The sequence below is a fragment of the Mus musculus genome, chromosome 7 (genome assembly GCF_000001635.26).
Source record: "Mus musculus strain C57BL/6J chromosome 7, GRCm38.p6 C57BL/6J".
In the NCBI taxonomy this organism is placed as follows: domain Eukaryota; kingdom Metazoa; phylum Chordata; class Mammalia; order Rodentia; family Muridae; genus Mus; species Mus musculus.
In genome coordinates, this window is record NC_000073.6 from 38831211 (window position 1) to 38850231 (window position 19021).

The 19021-nt window shown below is 41.8% G+C and overlaps 1 long non-coding RNA gene across 1 annotated transcript in view; it reads left to right on the forward strand.

Annotated features, from left to right (window-relative positions):
* 1700010N08Rik (RIKEN cDNA 1700010N08 gene) overlaps window positions 1-19021 on the forward strand; it is a 68872-nt gene that overhangs the window by 39550 nt on the left and 10301 nt on the right. The window contains exons 4-5 of the long non-coding RNA NR_153826.1: window positions 2847-3055; window positions 15958-16029. This is a non-coding gene — a long non-coding RNA (RIKEN cDNA 1700010N08 gene). The remainder of the gene's footprint in view (window positions 1-2846; window positions 3056-15957; window positions 16030-19021) is intronic.

The window sequence follows — 19021 nt, forward strand, 5'->3', positions numbered from 1 at the left end:
ATCTGTTGGGTATATTCCCAGGAGTAGTATATTTGGGTCTTGAGGTTAGAACTCTTCCCAATTTTCTGAGAAACCACCAAATTAATTTCCCAAGTGTTTGTACTAGTATCCACTCTCACCAGAAATGAACAAGTGTTCCCCTTGTTCTACGCCCTCAACATCATGCGTTGTCACTTGAGTCAGAGTGGTTTTGATTTGCAGCTGATGACTAAGGGCATTGAAAGTTTCTTTAAGTGCTTCTTGGCCATTAGGATTTCTTTGTTGAGAAGCCTATAGAATGGGAAAAGATCTTTACCAACCCAATATACTAAAGAGGAATATATCTATATATCTCTTATTATATCTAAATTATGTAAAGACCTCAAGAAATTAGACACTAACAAACCAAGGAAAACAATTATAAAATCAGGCAGATAAAGTAACAATGTTTTGAAGAATGTTCTCAGGTGAGGTGTTTTTATGTAATTTTTGGGTCCCCTTACATGTTAGGTAGTCACAATTTATAGGATGATTATAAAAATATTAGTAAAGGAACTCAAATTTGAATAGAAAAATATGCAAATACATTAAAAGCTTTTACAAATGGGTGGGGAAATAATTTTGTTTTGCTTATTTAAAAACAAAACTTTTTGATGACAATTACACCTCAATTTTTTTTTATAGCAATCAACAGTAAACTTCACATCATGAAATGCATGTATTTTTCTATGAGTGAATCTGAAAGTTTTTTGATAATTTGAAGTAAAATGACACAGTGGTGACTCCACCTATGTCTATTAACTTATCTATGGAAAACTTGAAATAGCATTTGGTGAGATGGCTCAGCAGGTAATGGTGTTTGCCACCCAAATCTGACCACCTGAATCTCATCACCTCGTTCCACCGTGACAGAGAAGGGCTGACTTCAGAGAGTTGACCTCCGACCTCCAGACTCATGCTGTAGCATGTGTGTGCCAGCATTTACACATGCATGCCCACTCCAGTCAGTAGGAGTATGCTTCTAGATCTAACATGTTGGTATATTTGTGCAAGTTCTCTCCCTTTACAATGTGTGTCCCTGATACTGAACCCTTGTAGTCAGGCCTGGGCGCAAGCACATTTACCCACTGTTTTAGTTAAGGTTTCTGTGCTGTGATGAAACACCATGACCAAACACAACATAGGGAGAAAGGGATTTATTACTCTTAAGTATCCTGAGTCACAGTTTATGCAAGGAATCCAATGCAGGGACTCAAAATTGGGAAGGAATCTGGAGGCAAGAGCTGATGTAGAGACCACTGCTTTCCTAGCCCATTTTCTATTCTTATTAAAAGAGTTATTTATATATATATTTTATATTTGAGTGCTTTTAAAAAAAGATATGTTTATTTTATGTATATGAGGTACACTGTCAGTCTCTTCAGACACACCAGAGGAGGGCATCAGATCCCATTACAGATTGTTGTGAGCCACCATATGGCTGAGATCTTAGCTCAGGATCTCTGGAAGAGCAGCCAGTGCTCTTAACTGCTGAGCCATCTCTCCAGCCAAGTTCAGCCTGTTTTCTTATAGACCCTAGTTCCACCTGCCCAGGGACTGGACCATCTAAAATGGACTGGGCCCTCCAATATCAATCACTAATTAAGAAAATGCCCTGGAGGTTTTCCTTCAGGTGGATCTTCTGGAGGCATTTACTCAATTGAGACTCCCTGCTCTCAGATGACTTCAGCTTGTTTCAAGTTGATACAAAACTAGCACACATAGCCACAGAACCATTTTGCCAGCCCCTTAGTTTTTCTCTTGCTGCTGAGACACCATACCTGGAAGAGACAAGTGAGGAAAGGAATATTTTGACTGGTGTTCAGAGATCTGCAGTGTATAGCAGCAGGCAGGCACTACTGAGTTGAGTTGGTGGTAGCTTGGTGTGTGGCAGTGGGTGCTCATATCATGGCTGACCAGGAAAAACAGAATGGGGAGAACCATGTCTGGACTATAACCTAAAAGGCCACTCCTAATTATCCACTTCTGTCAGGGAGGACAATTCCTAAAGTGTCCATAGTATTCCCAAATAGCATCACCAGCTAGGGAACAGTTGTTCAAAACAGCAGCCTCTGGGAGACATTGCAGATTCAAACCATGGGCTCCATAAGTGAGTGAGGTCAATTTATCTAATGACTCCTAATGTCACTACTGACAGTGCACGTTACTTTCAGAAGCCCACTTTTCACTTTTGGACAAGAAAAATCATTTTTTCGGGATTCCTGGTCTAGACTTTAAAAAAATTCAGTATTTAAAAGAAATTATCTCCAAGCATGCAATAATAATCAGAATGCCTTGTTATCATGAGAATTGTAGTCTACTAAATTTTACTCCTCTTTTATTTCGTTGCTTATATGAAATATGGATATATACACGTGCATACTCATGCCTCAGCCTGCCTACTAACAGGCAATAAATCATCACCACTATACCCCATTCTGTTTAATGGTTGTATGTATATGTATGTGTGTGTGAGAGAGAGAGAGAGAGAGAGAGAGAGAGAGAGAGAGAGAGAGAGAGAGAGAGAGAGAGAGAGAGAGAGAGAGAGAGGAGGCCTTTTTGTGTCTTCATTCAAGAAAGCCTTGTGTGTAACAGCTTTTGAACAACAGCATAGGAGTATTTCTCATTCAAAATGTATGGAACAAGAAGTGTCTCGCACTTCGGAGTCTTCTAGATGCTTTGAATATCAGCATGGATTTTTTGATTGGACAATCCTAATCTGAAAACTTAAAGCTGGAAATTGATATGAAATATAAATGATTTTCAAGATATTTTAGACTCTGGGTTACTTTGTATGTTGGACTGGGTATTCTGTGCTTGCTCCATAGGTTGGCTTGGAGTACTCAGAGACAGCACTGCTTGACAGAAGATACCCTGCAATCCTAATGTCCTCAAAAGTACAACACCCAAGAGTATGAACTTCCTTGAGCTGCTTTGCACTTGATGCAATCCTGGTCTAAGTAGAGAGGCCTTGCAAGTGGAGTTGGAGGTCTTGGGTAGAGGAGAACATGGACTCGGTGGAGCCAGCATTCCTCAGGTTGGTTGACTATGTGTTGTGTTTGTGTGTATGCACGTGTGTGTGTTCAACATGCCATGTGTGTGTATGTCAGAGGACAACAGTAGCTACATCATGGAAATTATGTGAGTTTAGAATATTGAATTCAGGTTGTCAGGCTTGAGAGCCAGGTCCTTGACTCACTGATCCATTTTGCTTGCCCCATTCTTCACCTTAACAGTGTCTCCCGAAGCCACAAGAAAATCAAGAGACTATCACCAGACCTTAAATCCCTCCATTTGTGTTGTTATGTTCCACAATGGTGGGGATAGATCCCAGGTTTCCCACTTACTAATCAACAGTTCCACTGTGGAACTTGCCCCAGCTCAACACTGGGGATTTTTCCTAGGAACCCCTTTCCCACATTGAATAAGCAGATACATTGTCAGTAGAAATTGCAGGACTGATCACATGTGCACCCATGCTCCAGAGGTGGCACCATAGTTTAATACTTAGAATTGTCAACAGTAAAGACCTTGACACATACATGTATAGCCCAACATCAGTTTTTCAATTGTAATCCTGAACCTTTCAACCTATGAAAATTACTCTTGAAGGCTATTTTCACCCTGTGCTCTATACAGTAACACTTTAGTAAATTTTCTTTTCCAGGACAGGGGCTCTGTACCTCTGGATGTCCTGGAACTCACTATGTAGACCATGCTGGTCTTGACCTCCTAGAGTTACGTCTGCCTCTAACTTTTGAGTGCTGGGATTAAAGATGTGAACCACATTCCGGGTTTTCAGTAGGTTCTTTAGGATAACTGAATTGTCTTGCTGTGGGCTGACCTCATTGAGGAATGTTTTGTTAAAGCTTCAACCCCAATAAGCCCATGCAATAAAACACTACTCAATTAATATGAGTTCAAGCTGTACAAATAGATTGGGTAGATCTATCACTATACTACTATATTACCCAGCTATGTGTTGTACAGCACAATGCCTACATGAGAGTCACACTATTAATCCCAATTTTTATGTCAATAAATTCATACCATTGAAAACCTTACATTTGTGTCAAATAAATTGTATACCAATGGAAAGAGATTATAAACTTCAACTTTCTATCAATTATAAAGATTTCTACCAATGTAAGATATAGGTATGTAATGTTTTAAGAGTAAATTTGATAACCTATCCTTATTTGTCTATTTCTCTAACTTCGATGACATTTCTCTATTCCCCTTTTCTCTTCTATCCACTTCCCCTTTACCTGAGAAGGAAGGATAGAGAAGAGGAAAGGAAAGGTAGAAATCCCTGATTTTAAGCTCTCTAGTTCCCTCCCTGTCCAAATCTACATTTATAAAGTACCCCTTAAAAGGACAACATATCTATAATTCATAAAAAAGGCAGAACCATGCCCCCCAACATAAGGAAGTGGGACAACAATCTGCTTTTGTCTGCTTCCAGCTGAATTGGGGAGAAGAATCTTTTTCTGGGGGCTCAAAGGGAAATAGGAAAGTTGGCTTTGTCCAAGGAGAGCTCGCTGGCATCATTTGTCTTCCAGTTGCTCTGTGCTGAGAAAGTTAATTGCTTAGGTGGCATCCTGACTATGACAGTCTGAAAGGCTGGATAGGCAAGCTAGCTGCTTTAGAAAAGTTCTGGAAGCAAGTCTTTAAAAGAAGCAGCTTTGATGTAGTTGAGGCAGAATCCTTCACCGAGTAGCTGGTCTGTGGAAATCTCTCTATTTTGTCATGCTCTCTTCCTCGCCTCTTCTCTCCACCAGGAGAACCATTGAAAATGTGTGGCAGGTTGTAATATTGCTCTTGCCATATCTTCCCAGTCTTGGGGGATTAGTCTATTTTTAATAGTCCAAGAAGTCAGGATTTGTTTTACAGTTGGCAAATGCATTCCAAAAGTAGTGACACTTTCCTTAGATTTCCTCAGTTCTAACAGACCCACAGGTTGCCATTCAAATTCCTGATAAACCTGTGGCTGATCATTGTCTGGAGGTCGTTGTTGTACATGAACTGGATAGACTAAAGTTTGCTTTCTAACAGCCTTTGGTTGGCTTTCTCTAAATTTATCTTCTATTTCTACCTGAGTATTTTCCTTAATTGAAGTTTCATATTCTCCCCTTAAGGTCTGTGCACATGCTTCATAGCTCTCCCTTTGTCTCCTCCTGTTCCTTGAGCTCCTGTATTCTCTGCTCAAGGTTCTGCCTCCACATTTTGATTTTGTCTTTATATTGCAATTCTGATTCTCTGCTGTCCATTTTATTTTGATTGATTAATTTTAAAAGGTTGTTCTCCAAGTTTTGCTTCCAATCCTTATTATCTTCCCTTTGATTCTCAGTCTGATCTTCGAGCTGTTGTATCTTTTGTTCTAGCATCTTTTCCAGCTCCTGTCTCCCACCTTCATCTTCTTCTTTCTATCTCTTATTCTGATCCATAATTTCCTGTGTCTTCAACTCTAGTGTTTCCTCTAGGCAACATTTCCAAGTCTTAAATTTCTCTTTCTGTTGTTCATACTGCTCTATAATTTCCTGTGTTTTCTGTTCCATAATCTTACTCCTCTTTATGCTGTCATTCTGATATTGCAGCATCTGCCTTAGTTTGATTTGCTAGGTTTAGTAAATTATCCTCTAGACTTTGCTTACTTTCACCTATAAAATCCTGAACCTTTAGTTCTGGTGTTACCTGTAATCTCTTTTCCAAGGCAAAGAATTTCTTATCTAGGGCCCTATCTTTTGAGAAGACATAGTAAATCAAGAGAATATATATTGCAATACCGGTATATGACAAGATACCTATTTCTTTTAAATTTGTCCATGTCAAATCATTCAAAATATCATCCCATAAAAGTTATTTATTGTGTTTCTCATCTTTAAGTATCAAAAAAGTTATATTTCTCTCTTTATTATCAATGTATTACCTGATCTTTAGCGCTTTGTACCAGTGTCTCCCTCTGCTGTTCAATTTGGAACAGTGCAGTTCTGTCTAATTCTTTTATTCACAGGGAGGGGCTGACTGTAGAAAGACTGAGGCTTCTGTGCTTCTGTTTGGATTGCAGCTGGCAGCGTGTGCTTGTGTTTGGATCTCAGGAAGCCTGCAGGTCAAACAAGCAGTCGGGAGATCCAGTCTGGCTGTCCGTTTCCTGTGTAGACTGGGTAGGTGGGTGGGTAGGGGAATTGAACAAAGGAAGACTCTCCCGGGCATAGATGCCCCCATCAGTTCACTGTGTCTGTCCCCAAACTACCTCCCAGGTAGTTAAGCCGAAGGGACTCCTGTCCCTCCCTGCGATTCTTACAGGGCAGTGCCTAGGTCCAGTTCCAGCCTGGGGTGCTGCTCCTGGCCCTAGCTCTCTGCCTGGGGGTTAGGGTAAAGAGCCTCTCTGCAGTTCTCTGTAGGCCCCTCAGACAGACCCAGTCAGCTTTCAATCCACACACTGTTGCAGCCTAGATCGCTGCTCCAGCTCTGTATTCAGGGGTGGGGTTGGGGGTCAGTGAGCTTTTATCTCAGGTTAGTTGAGTTCTAATTAATATGATGGGTGCCAATTTGTTGCGGTAAAGCTCCAAGTCCCATAAGCCAATGCAATGAAAACACAACTCAATTAATATGAATGTAAGCTGGGCACCTAGATTGGGCAGATTTACCACTGCACTGTTCCCGAGCTATGAGATCCCTTATAACTTGACTTTTCTCTAGACTACCTGCTTCTGCTCCATTTCCCTTCCATCTTCTTGTCTTCAGTTTTCCTCTCCTTGTCTCTCCCTCCTCCTCCTTTCTCTCCCTCTCTCTCTCTAAAACTTTTTGCTTCACCTTTCCCTTCCACTGCCCAATCACCAGCTTTAGCCTTTATTTTACAAGTAAAATGGGGAGAAGGTTCACATGAAGTCACTTCTGTTCTGAGGCAGCCCCTCTTGGGGACACAGAATTAGCATCAAAATACACAGAGCACCAGGACAATCCACAACAGAATCTATCTATCTATCTATCTATCTATCTATCTATCTATCTATCTATCTATCTATCTATCTATCTATCTATCTACCTATTATAGGTTCACATCAATTTGAGCTTGTTTGGATTGGGAGGGATTCGAGACCCTGGAGGGGTTTCTAAGGCCCTCTCTGTAGGCTGCATGGGCACTCACTCAGTTCACACTTGCACTCCCCTTTCTGAGAAATCCAATCTCAGAGCTGCTGACTGTGGTTCTCAGATTTCCCTGTGCAGCTTCCATGCTGGTTTATAATTCTGGGAAGTGAGAGAGAAGTGCAAGCAAAACGTAGAGTTTGGCTGTGTTGATGGTGTCCTAAGCCCTGGTTAGAGGAAGAGAAGAGGCTTCCTTTCCAGCCGCCATGGACCTGGGGCTAGTTAAGCCTAGTCCTGTGAAGAAGAGAGCCCCCTCCAGCATAGCTGCTTCCAACAGTGTAAAAGGCGTGTGCTTTGTGAGAGGTGAAAATACTTTTAGCTTCTCCTGCCTCATCTGTCCTTTAATGTGCAACATGCAGCTTAAAAATTTAAACACAGTATAGAAGAATATGTGCAAAAGAAATGTAGAAGGAAAATATGCAGAAGCATGAAGCTGCAGGTGAGACCAGGAGAGAATAGACCCATCAGACACAGGAAACTGCATGTGAGGCCAGGAGAGGGCAGAGCTGTGGATGTCCTCACTTGTGTGAACACCTGCTAGGCAACTGTTCTGCAACTGAGATCAATCCAGACATTCTTTTTTTTTTCGAGACAGGGTTTCTCTCTGTAGCCCTGGCTCTCCTGAAACTCACTCTGTAGACCAGATACCTGACCTGGAAGAAAGAACCATAAGATACTATGACAAATACATAAAGTAGATTAGAGGAAAAGTTGGATTGAATAAATGAACTACTGATACACAAAAATGCTAGACTGCTCATTGTTCATGATGGTGCTGAGTGTGTAAAGTTAACACAGTAATAATTAGCAAACATAAATCCACCTCAAAATCACAGACACACTACAGCTTACACCTGCTAGGCAAGTGTTCTGCAACTGTGATCTATTTGTACCTTTTTTTTTTTTTGGTTTTTCAAGACAGGGTTTCTCTGTGTAGCACTAGCTGTCCTGAAACTCACTCTGTACACCAGGCTGGTCTGGAACTCAGAAATCCGCCCGCCTCTGCCTCCAAGTGCTGGGATTAAAGGTGTACGCCACGACACCCAGATCGTACCTTCCTTTTTTTATGTGTGTGTGTTTTTATTTTGAGCCCAGGGCCCCTTGCCTAGGCTAGCTTTGAAGCTGTGATCTCCCTGGCTCACCTTCTCTAGTGAGACAACAGGTTTGTACCATCAGGCCTAGCAACAATTCGGCATGCTCTGAGATCTCTCCCTGGAGATCTTGGACATGGAAGTGGTCAGCTTGGAAAAATACCAGCAATCAATACTGCAGGAGTCTTCTGCAGTTAGGTGTCCACTAGATGTCAGTGAGCTTCAGGAATGAAATAGAGCTGGGTCTTCCAGAGTCAGGGAGTGATTTCCCTCTCTGCCTGGTAAAAATCAGGTTTCCCCAGGATGTCTGAGGATCCCAGCTGGTCCTTGTGAGTAGGAACCCAGAGCAGTCAGGATCAGCTATTTCTCTGTAAACAATGAAGCTGGATTGGGATTTACCACCTCAACAGAGCCAGGTAGCTTCTAGGAGACAGAGGTTAAGAGAAGAGAGAAAGGAGAAGAGGCATGGTTGCAGATGATACTCATGAACTGGTGGCTGCTCAAGGGGGTAGAAAGGCAGGAGTTTACCCCTCCTAGAGGACAGGATGGCAGGTATATTTCCAACATGGGGCTGCTCCTATGAATGTAAGGGAATTGGCTTGTCACTCTCTCTTTGTCTTGTTTATTTTATTATTTTTTTATTTTTGAAGGGAACCTTCCCCCCTTTTCTATAATAGAATTTTCTGCCCAGTGACTTTGTTGTTGTCATGGAGAGATATTCATATCTGCAGCATCTTTGCATTGAACAGTATGTGTGTTTACCATTGAGCACTGTATATGACCATGAGTTCATGAATTTAAACAGCAAGTGTCGTTATCCCATAACAGGCCGACAGATCAGACAGAGGGAACTGAAGTCATTTAGGGACATTGATACCAAACTGAGATGATTTTTCTATTTTGGCACTTAGTGCCTGTATAATGACATTTCTTGGTGCCATCTAGGCTGTGATTGCAGTCTTCCCTCCTCATCATCATGGGAGACAAGTTTGTGTAAGAGGGGATTAAGGCAGGAGGGATGTCTGAGGCCCCTCAGTGCTGATGCAGGGGCCTGTGTTCATGCAATGACTGAGCAGCTGGCCCAAGCTCAGGTAGCTTCCTAAGTGGTGCACTTCCAGGGAACAACATACAGTGCTAGATTCCATGTCTTTATCAGTGTGTTGACAAGTAAGCTATGGTGTCAGGGAATTGCAGGATCCAAGATTCCAACAGCACAGAGGAGATTCCTTTCATCAGGAGAATTACCAGGCTTTCTTCAGGTCTCTATTCTGAAAAGCAAATGTATCTGGAGAGGGTAATAAATAAACCCTGCCATATCAAAAGGCAAATCTGTAGTCTGTGTCAGTGAAAGAGTCTGAATGTGAAGGGGAATAAGGGAGTTGGTAAAGATGCAAATTGGTCGACAACAAGACTAACTCCATATGCTGCTCCCACTTCTTCCCTCTTAACTGTAGATGAGTTAGCATCCCCTCTGACTAGGTCAGTACATGGGGGCTTGACTTAGCTCAGCTGGATCTAACTAGGGACAAGTTGTTTATTTCCTTTCATTTTGGCAGTGGTGCCAGTGGACTGGACTCTGCCCACCAAGTGTATCCTTAAAGGGCTGCAGGAAGGCAGTGTGTGTGTGTGTGGGGACACAGTGTGGGGAGCTCACCCCTGCTTACCACCTCCTTAAAATGGCCTCTTTCACTTGCCAGACTGAGGCAGGCCTGCTGAGTTCTGTTTGCTCTTGGCTGAGTTCTCTGTTCCAAGCACTGTACTTTTCAGAGTGTTTCCCTCCCTTCCCTGGAGATGCAAGCACTCGCTTCTGGAGTCGCATAGTACACACGAATTTCTCACTGTTCTTTCAAGGTGTCCACTGTTATTGATGAATGTCAAGCAGAGAACCATCCTCAAGGGGTACGAGTGCTGCACAGAAATTCATTCTGATGATCAGAGAGGCTGTTCTCTTTAATTAGATAACTGATGAGTACCATTGAGTAGAAAAAGTTATGCCTTGTTGACCATATTCCTGGATTTCAATGGGTGATATTATTTTTTAGTATATGAGCTCTGTGATAGGCACTATTAGGAAGGGATAAAGCTGTGTGATGGATCACAGTGTGAAATCTAAGGCAGACACGTCATTAACAGGTGTCCAGGAGATTTTTTCTTTTACCTATCTAGTTAACAGATACTGAAGTGGGCACTCATCCCTGGTAGCTTGTCGCTGAACACTGATGTTTAAAAATTGCTCCCCTGCTGAGGACCAGCCTCAGTCATTTTGGGGGAATCTATTTGGATCAGTGTGACATCGTAGTTTTGGGCAACGATGCAGGTGCATGTTGACAGGGGACTCATTGTTCTGAAGCTGTGCTTGGAGACAGCTTTCAGGTTTTCTCTCTGAGTTCACCTCAGTCTTTTATTGATGACACACTTCCTTGTTATAAAATAAAATCAAAAGGCTTTTAAAATACTTTTTCCCAAAAAATCCCTATGTAAATATGTCACCAGAAAGCACAGTGCATACATAAATTCATAGTTCAGTGTCTGCAAAAGCAATTTGTTCATTAACTTTAATTCTCAGAAAAGCCTGCAAATCATAGATCATCTGGGCATAAACCTGCCATTACGGCACTGGCATGAAAACAGAAAGGTGCTAAACAGTTCAGAGAAATATTCATATTTTTAGCATGTCTAAATTTGCTAAATCTCTCCTGCCAGTTTGTTAAGCTCATCCAAATATCTATTTGTACAGTGCTTTTCAAACTCTTTTCCATGTTCAATGTTAATTCCTCTGGCAGCTTCCCCCAGGGTTCCTCACAAGACTGAATTCAATCTCTTAGAACTTGCACCCTAATTTCCTTAGGCAGGGGATGCCAGGGGTTCAAATCATTGTGTTCTCATCTTTCCAGGAAGGTCAGTTCCCTAATCCAACAGCTCCTGTGCAGGGTCTAAACCCTTTTATCCATCTATCATACATATATCTTCCCATTTTCCCCAATATTTCTGGATCATACTTTCTGTTATTAGAGATCACTCCTTGTCGGGGTTCTCACCATTGCTCACTATTTCAGGAGACCCAGCTATTCCTTCTTCTATCTTGTGCCTTGCAATTTCTGTGGACATCCCTGTCCTTAGTGGCAAGGCCCAATGTTCATTTTCTTTCATTTTCGATGTTCAATTTTCTAAATTACTAAAGCTTCAGATTTCTTAAAAAACATTTCCTGCTTCAGATATTTCCTGGAAACTATACAATCATCATGAGTTGGCTGAAGTTTCACAGAGAACATTTAACACAGTCAGCCTCAGCATCCAGGGCTGCTTGTCCCGATATGCCTGGGTTGACTGCTTGAATGGCCAGCACCAAATAAGTCTGTTCTTTATAGACGTCGGAGCCATTTCCTTTCTCAGAACACCCTCAATCCCTTTCCCAGACATTTTTACCAGAGTTGTATTTGAGGAGAAATATGGTAAAGAAAAAGGCCAAACAAACAAGCATACAAGACAGAGCAACACGGTCTTTCACCAGAAAGACAGAGATGCATTATTCAGGTTGACGGTGCTCCAGCAGCAAACACTGTGCCATGCAGTTGCATTTGCAACCATGCTATACCTGACATTCCCCAATGACACATGAATGCCCATTTATGTTTTTAGGGCTCTAATGACAAGAAAATGAAAGCAGAGCTGACAGCAGCCACTGCCCCTTCTGTTTCAGAAGGAAGCCACCCTTCCAAACACCCAGTGTGCCTTTTCTTGCCCAAGCCCTACATTTTGTCCTCATTGTGAGAAAAAAAAGTTGAGAGGTGACAATTGAATTGAAGTATCAAGTATACAAAGTCAGAGATAGTTCAACATTAAAGGTAGCAACAGGGTTTAATCTGAGTGCTGACCAATTGTGGTTCTCTCTCTCCCTCCTCTCTCTCCCTCCCCCCCTCGTCTAAGAGAGGCTTGAGGAATTGTCACTTTCATGAGAAATCCTTATAGGTTGAAGGGATACAAGCAATGTTTTGACAGCTGGTTGGGAAGTGGATGGGAATGCTGAATGTTCAGGTGCAATGACCTGGTCTTAAATGGCCCTCTAAGCCCCATGTTAAAGGCTTGTTGGGAGGGCACTGCTGGGGGAATGACCTATGAGGTAAGCAGTGCCTTCTGTCTCTGCCACTCTGCACACCTATCATAAACACAAAGTGCAGGGCCACATAACCTGGAAATAGAACCTTCAGAATATTAAGCTAGAAAATGAACTTCTAAATATTATAAAGTAGATTTCTGTCCCTCACCGAGTATAATGTTCAAATACAAATGCACCTAAGATTTTAATATAATACTTGAAACTGTTGAAGAAAAAAAATTGAAGGAAGCTCTTCAAATATAGAGCAAAGCAAAGACTGAAAGGACCTCCTGCATTCAGGAGATGATGCCAGCCATTAACAAATGCAATCTCATGAACTCAAAAAGCTTCTGCCAAGCAAGAGAAATATCAGTGAAGTGGCTGGCCACAGAATGGAAGAAAGACCATATATTGTTACATCTGATAGAGAGGATTAATATCTAGAGTGGAAGGAACTAAAACAGTAACAAATAATAACCTAATTAGTAACTGGGATCACCAATTAAAAGCTTGTTCAAGAAAGATGAAAATCACCTGGCCAAAAGAAAAAGAAAAGCATGTTCAACCTCACTGTTCATCAAAGAAGTACAAATAAAGGCTAAATCGAGATTCATTTTACCCAAGTCAGAATGGCACTACTTAAATGAAGACATGGCAAATTCTGTCAAGAAAATAAACTGAAGAAAAACCTCCTGCATCACTGCTGAGGATATAAGCATTTTCATCATGTATAGATGTTCAAACAAGTCCTCAGACATTTACATACCTGATTCCATGCTGGACCCCATGTGAACCTTAGAACCCGGCAAGTAGGCCCCCCAACACCTGCAAAATGGCAGCAAAGACCTAACCTGTTAAACACCCAGTCCACAGTTCCAGGATCCAGGAAAGTACCTGAATGTGCCAGCCTTGCCTTTCGGCTTCTATAGCTCTGCTTCTTGATAACTGTTCTAGCTAACTGAAGTGTCACTCAGGATATAGCTGTTGTACTTAAAAGTCTAAAGACAGTGAGATTCAGTGATGCACCATTTGCACAAGTTCCCCATGCAGCAGCTGGTTAGTAGTATAGTTTTTATTCACCTTTAAGAGAGACCATGTGTTTTCATTGCTAGAATTATCACACGGTAGAATCATAATCGTGGTTCTTCAAACAACTAAAATTGAATCTACCATTTGACCTAGGTAATACCACTCCTGGGTATTTATTTACAAAAAGGATTTTAATTCACTATATTAGAGACTTATTTGCCTGTCAGTGTTGATTGTAGCACACCTGTACTTGACTCTCATATTGCATAACCAGAATCTATTCAGGGTTTTCTAGAGGAATAGAACTGATAGAATGAATGAATGATAGAATGTGTGTCTGTCTGTCTGTCTATAGAAAGGAGGATGATTAGATTGGACTACCAAGCTATGGCTTAGCTTGTCCAAAAATGGCTGTCTAGCACCAGACATTCCAAGAGTCCAGTAGTTGTTTAATCCATCAGGCTGTCTCAGCTGGTATCTGATGTACTCTGTCTAGATTCCAAAAGAAATGGTCTCTAATATCAGTGAAGGCATGGACTTGCCAGCAAGAGCGAAGGAGAGCAATCAAAGAGCATAGTGCTCTCTTCTTCCACATTCTTTATATAAGCTACCACCAGATGGGTTAGCCCAAATTAAAAGCAGACCTTCCTACCTGAAAAGATCTAGATTAATGTTGGCTATTTCTACTTTAAATAGTTTAATATATTTTAATTTTAAAAAATCCCTCACTGGTGTACCCAATAAATTAGATTTTAGTTAATTCCAGGTGTAGCCTGGTTGACACCAAAAATAGCCATTGCAACAGTTCACTGCAGCTACATTAGGGAAATAGCATGTGTGTCAACAACATAGAAGGGGAGAAAGAAAATGGGATGTGTAAACATAATGGGAAATTATTTATTCATAAAAATAAAACTATGCTGTTTTCAGGAAAACAAAAACAGTGGAGATTAGCATATGAATTAAGTTGGCTAAAGTTAACTACATTTTCCTTATTAAGTGGGTCCTAGATTACACTTGAAAAATGGAATCCTGGTTGTATGTGTTTTGCGAACTTGAACAGAAATCTTTGTAGCAGAAAAATGATTGATAAGGGCTGTGATGAGTGATAAGAAATATGCAGATCTATGAAAATGGAGGGAAAGTGTGCCCAATATTCAGTATGTACTTCAAGATATATCCTGTCCAGTGAATGAAAAACTTAACAATTATTTCAATACAAGTGTAGCATATTTTCAATTGATTTACTATTAAGTATATTTCTCAAGTTCTATTTCATATATAATAGGATAAAATTAGATTATCAATGTTAACAGAAACATCAGAATACAATTATATTAGCCACAAATAAAATAACCAACTTAACAGTTTTTAGTAGTTTACTAACTATTCAACTATATGTGGATATATTTTGTCTGTCATTCTATAAATACTTTAATCTTCTATATTCCTACACTTGTACTTATGTATATGCAAATTTATATATGGATTTGCATACATCAGTGATTATCTCTTTCCTTGTCCACACTGACAGCACTTTCTTGCAAAGACGTAGCCAGCTCTTGCCTTGCATAGCCATAATATTGAGAGATTTCCATATCCTTCTCCTCCTGAAGGAAAAGCTGCAGTTTCCTAGGAGAGGTACACATGGTGGCATTCTCTTGCTCCTATTGAGCCTGCCTCTTCATGACCTCCCTCTCTGGCTTCTGCTCTCTTGTGATGAGCTATGTGGTGACTGGTCTCAGAATGTCAACTTTCCTCCATAGGATGGGTTGACATCTAAAGTCTTACTGCAGATTATTAGGTTTGTGGATTGGAAGGTGATGACATCTTGTTTTTGGTAGCAGAAAAAAGCTCCCTCTGGAATGAAGTATGAGATGATGTTCTGTACAGTGCAGTCATTAAGGCTGGGGTGGCTGGGTCTGGCCTAGGATCTTTGTGACTAATGAACGTTCAGAGACCCCTGAAAGAGGAGATGCCCGTTTTCTTCTCACTCTTCTTCCCCAGTGAGTGAAAGCCCTTCATGGAATCCAGCATATGCTTGCCAAGGGGGATTTGAGGCTTTTTACAGTTGTTGTGGCTGAGCTCAGGTCGATGTTGGTCTTGGGGATGGTGGGCTTCTCTTTTGTTTTGACTCTGTTCTTTGACTGCTTACATTTCTTTGTTTTCTTGGAGTTGTTCTCTGGTCCACTTGGTCTTTCTTGCCCCTTTCCTCTAAGTCTACTGTGCCTTCCGGGTGTTTCTTTGGGAACTTTACCTTTCAGGTGCATTGTGATGTTGTTGATAGCCATCTCACCTGCCCTAAATCCCACAGCTCCTTCACCATTCCCCAATCCTCGTAATGGATTTTGAGCTGAGGGGCTCCATCAAGCAGCTTAGAGGCTTTAAGGTCATTCTTCCTCACTTTGCCAGGGTGACCACTAATGAGTCTCCAGTTTTCATGGCACTGATTCTGTTCTATGACTGTGAGGGTATTGACAAGTTGGGAAATGTGAATATCTGCCTCCACTGTAGTGATGTCCTCAAAATGATGCTGAATCCCATCTTGTTCTGTATCTCCCCTACCTCTTCTAGATGCAGCCCGATGGTTCCCAAACTGGCATTTCGAGAAGCTGACTTCTACCTTCGGCTCCCAGTATCAGTGAGGTGAAGAATCTTCATCATGGCACAGTGTGCTAAAGGGAGAAGTGATGGGTCTTGGTTTTTTTTTAGTGCCCTCATAGGCATCCCATGGCATTGACAGCTCAGCTTTCCTCTCAAGCATGGTTTCATTCTCTCTTTGTTCCAGTCCTGGAGCTTAAGGCAAGGCCAAGATTTCTGAAGGACAGTGGGTAGGGGCTGTTGATAACCAGTCCCCATCGACAGGTTGGGTCTCATCTGGTAAACCTGGGAAAGGATGTTGGACTGTTCTAAACTCTGCATCAGACAACAGTGTCTGGCTTGAAGGTGGCAATCCCAGGGACTTCTCCATTTCCACATCTCAGAGTCAAGGACAGTTAAGGCAGTCAGCGCCTGCACTGTGAGATGCTCCCCTACCACAATTCTTATAGCACCACAGCAGTCAGCACCTGCATCAGTGGGAGGGCATTCGTATGAGCCCTGCTTGAGCAACAGGGAAGCACCTCTGTTGGCAGACAGATGGTGACTGCTCTGTTTCTGCTGGCCATGCTATGTGATGTTTTCTCAGATACTTTTGTGTTCTTTGGGTTTGTGTGGTGCGTGGGGGCATAGCCTCCATGGTTAAGTTACAGAATTTTCTCAATGTCTTCTCTTCATTGCCTTACTGTTTGTCTGTGATACAGTACCTCTCATTTCCTAGAAAGTTTACTCTTAGGCAGGTTGTCTGGTCCATAATTTCCAGGAGCTTACCTGCCACTGCCAACTTCTTTCAGTTTAAGGCATTACTCACAAGGTCTAGATCCCTGACTTTTGATGTGGGTTTAGGCATCCACAGTTTGGTTCTCCTGCAAGTCAGGCTTTTCAACAACTGAGGCTTTTCTCCAGCCCATGTTTCACAGATTCCTTATAAGTGATATGAAAACTGATTTAAGAAATCAAAATATTTTGACTCAGGTGTGAATCAGTAGTAAAAACCATGTCTATATGATCTTATGTCCTTGGTTATCTCTGAAGTACCAAAACAAATGAAAGAATAAAAAAAGATGAGCAGCTTTAGCCAACATAACAATGGTACCTGGACTGCACCAGACTCCCCTTGTAAAGTTTTAAGATTAAGAAAATTCTAGAACAGGCACTGGGGATCTGGGAAAAGTACTTCTTCCAGGACAGATTAAGAGTTGCATTGCTCTGGAGAAAGATTTTACCTCTTGGAAAATCCAGTGTTAACTAAAACAAAAAGCCATTATTGTCTTCTATCCCCAAGAGCAATAAATCCAGTGTGTTGGTGCACAGAACTGATTATCTTGGGTAATTAATTACATGCATGTCTGTTGTGTCCTCCATGGATATCATTTAATTCAGGATGGATACCACTCACATTAACCTTTCTCATGACAGAGTCTGAAGGTAGTGATGGAAAGCCAGAGCTGGACCTAACCAGTCAAGACTCTCATTCTACCCTTGTGTCTACTATTGAAAGACTTCAGTCTCCTTAAAATGCTTATCCCACTCCTTTCTTCCTGGCTCTGTACTTACTGGGAAGGCTGGTGTCTGACATAGCTTAAGCAGATGCAGAATAGGAGAAGACAGATGTGGGGAGTGGCATTTGGATATTCCTTGAGTTAATCACCTTTAGCACCATCACCATCTCTGGTTGGGAAGCAGAGGTCTGACTCACAGGGTTGGGGACAGAGCCACAGACCTGCAGGCACTGGCACTGTCTGAGTTCTGCAGCTCTCAGAGGGCCCAGAACATTGTGCTCATAGTAATAAACCTGGCTTCCCTTTGCACCTGTCATGGTGTGGCCTGGATGAAGCTGGATGACAGCATTTGATAGAAAGGGGATATGATATAGTGATCTAACATTTTATCACACTGGGATGTCACAGACAGGGAGGAGAGTACAGTGTCCTGGTCAATGATCGTCACATTGAATTCCAGAAGTGTATTTTCTCATGTCTGTGCTTCTTGTAAGATCCCACTTGGGAGTGCCTGCATAGGAGAGTGCTAAGATGGAGTTCTGTCCATAGTCAGTCAGCATTGTTTAATGGCTGTGCCAACATGTAGAATGAGGTAGGCACTGTCAGTGAGCAGTGGGAGAAGAGTGCTTGTGGCTGATGGCAGGAGCCATGCTGAACTCAAAACTGGGATGGAGACCCTGGTGAAGATTCACACTTTCCTGCTGTGTGCATGGAGTTGCTCAGCACAGGCATGGGGGATTGCATGGCACTTTCTATTCCAAAGAAAGCTGTGCTTTGGAAATTCTCTATAGGCAGGAAGAGGGCAGTAGGAAATGGTGAGATTGATGCTTTCTAGCTTCCTGTGGGGAGTAGTGCTATCTCCAGTTTGTACTGTCTGGGATTGTCTAAGAATATTTTTCAGTTTTCTAGCCACTCATGATGGTTTATATATGATTGGCCCAGGGAGTGGCATTATTAGGAGGTATGACCTTGTTGGAGTAGGTGTGTCACTGTGGGTTTGGGCTTAAGACCCTCACCCTAGCTGCTTGGAAGGCTGTATTCCACTAAGAGCCTTCAGGTGACGATGTAGAACTCTTGGCTCTACCTGCATCATGCCTGCCTAGATGCTGTCCTACTCCCACCTTGATAATAATAGACTGAACCTCTGAACCTGTAAACCAGCCCCAATTAAATGTTGTCTTTAGAAGAGTTGCACTAGTCATGGTGTCTATTCACAGCAGTAGAACCCTAACTAAGCCAGAAGTTGGTATCAGGAGTGGGATATTGCTTTTATAGGCTTGACCATGCTTTTGTTTGGAAGACTGTGGATTTTGGGACCTAGATTTGGGAAGCAGTAGAATATTTTAAATGGGGTTTAGTGGGCTATCCTAGTAGGAATATGGAATACTTTGTTACAGAGAATGACTTGAATTTTGCAGACCTGGCCCAAGAGGTTTCAGCCTAGAGACTGCTCTATAATATTTTGGTAAAGAATGTGGCTACTTTTTGTAACTTGTCTGAAAAGTGTACCTGAGGCTAAGGAGAAAAGACTCAGATTA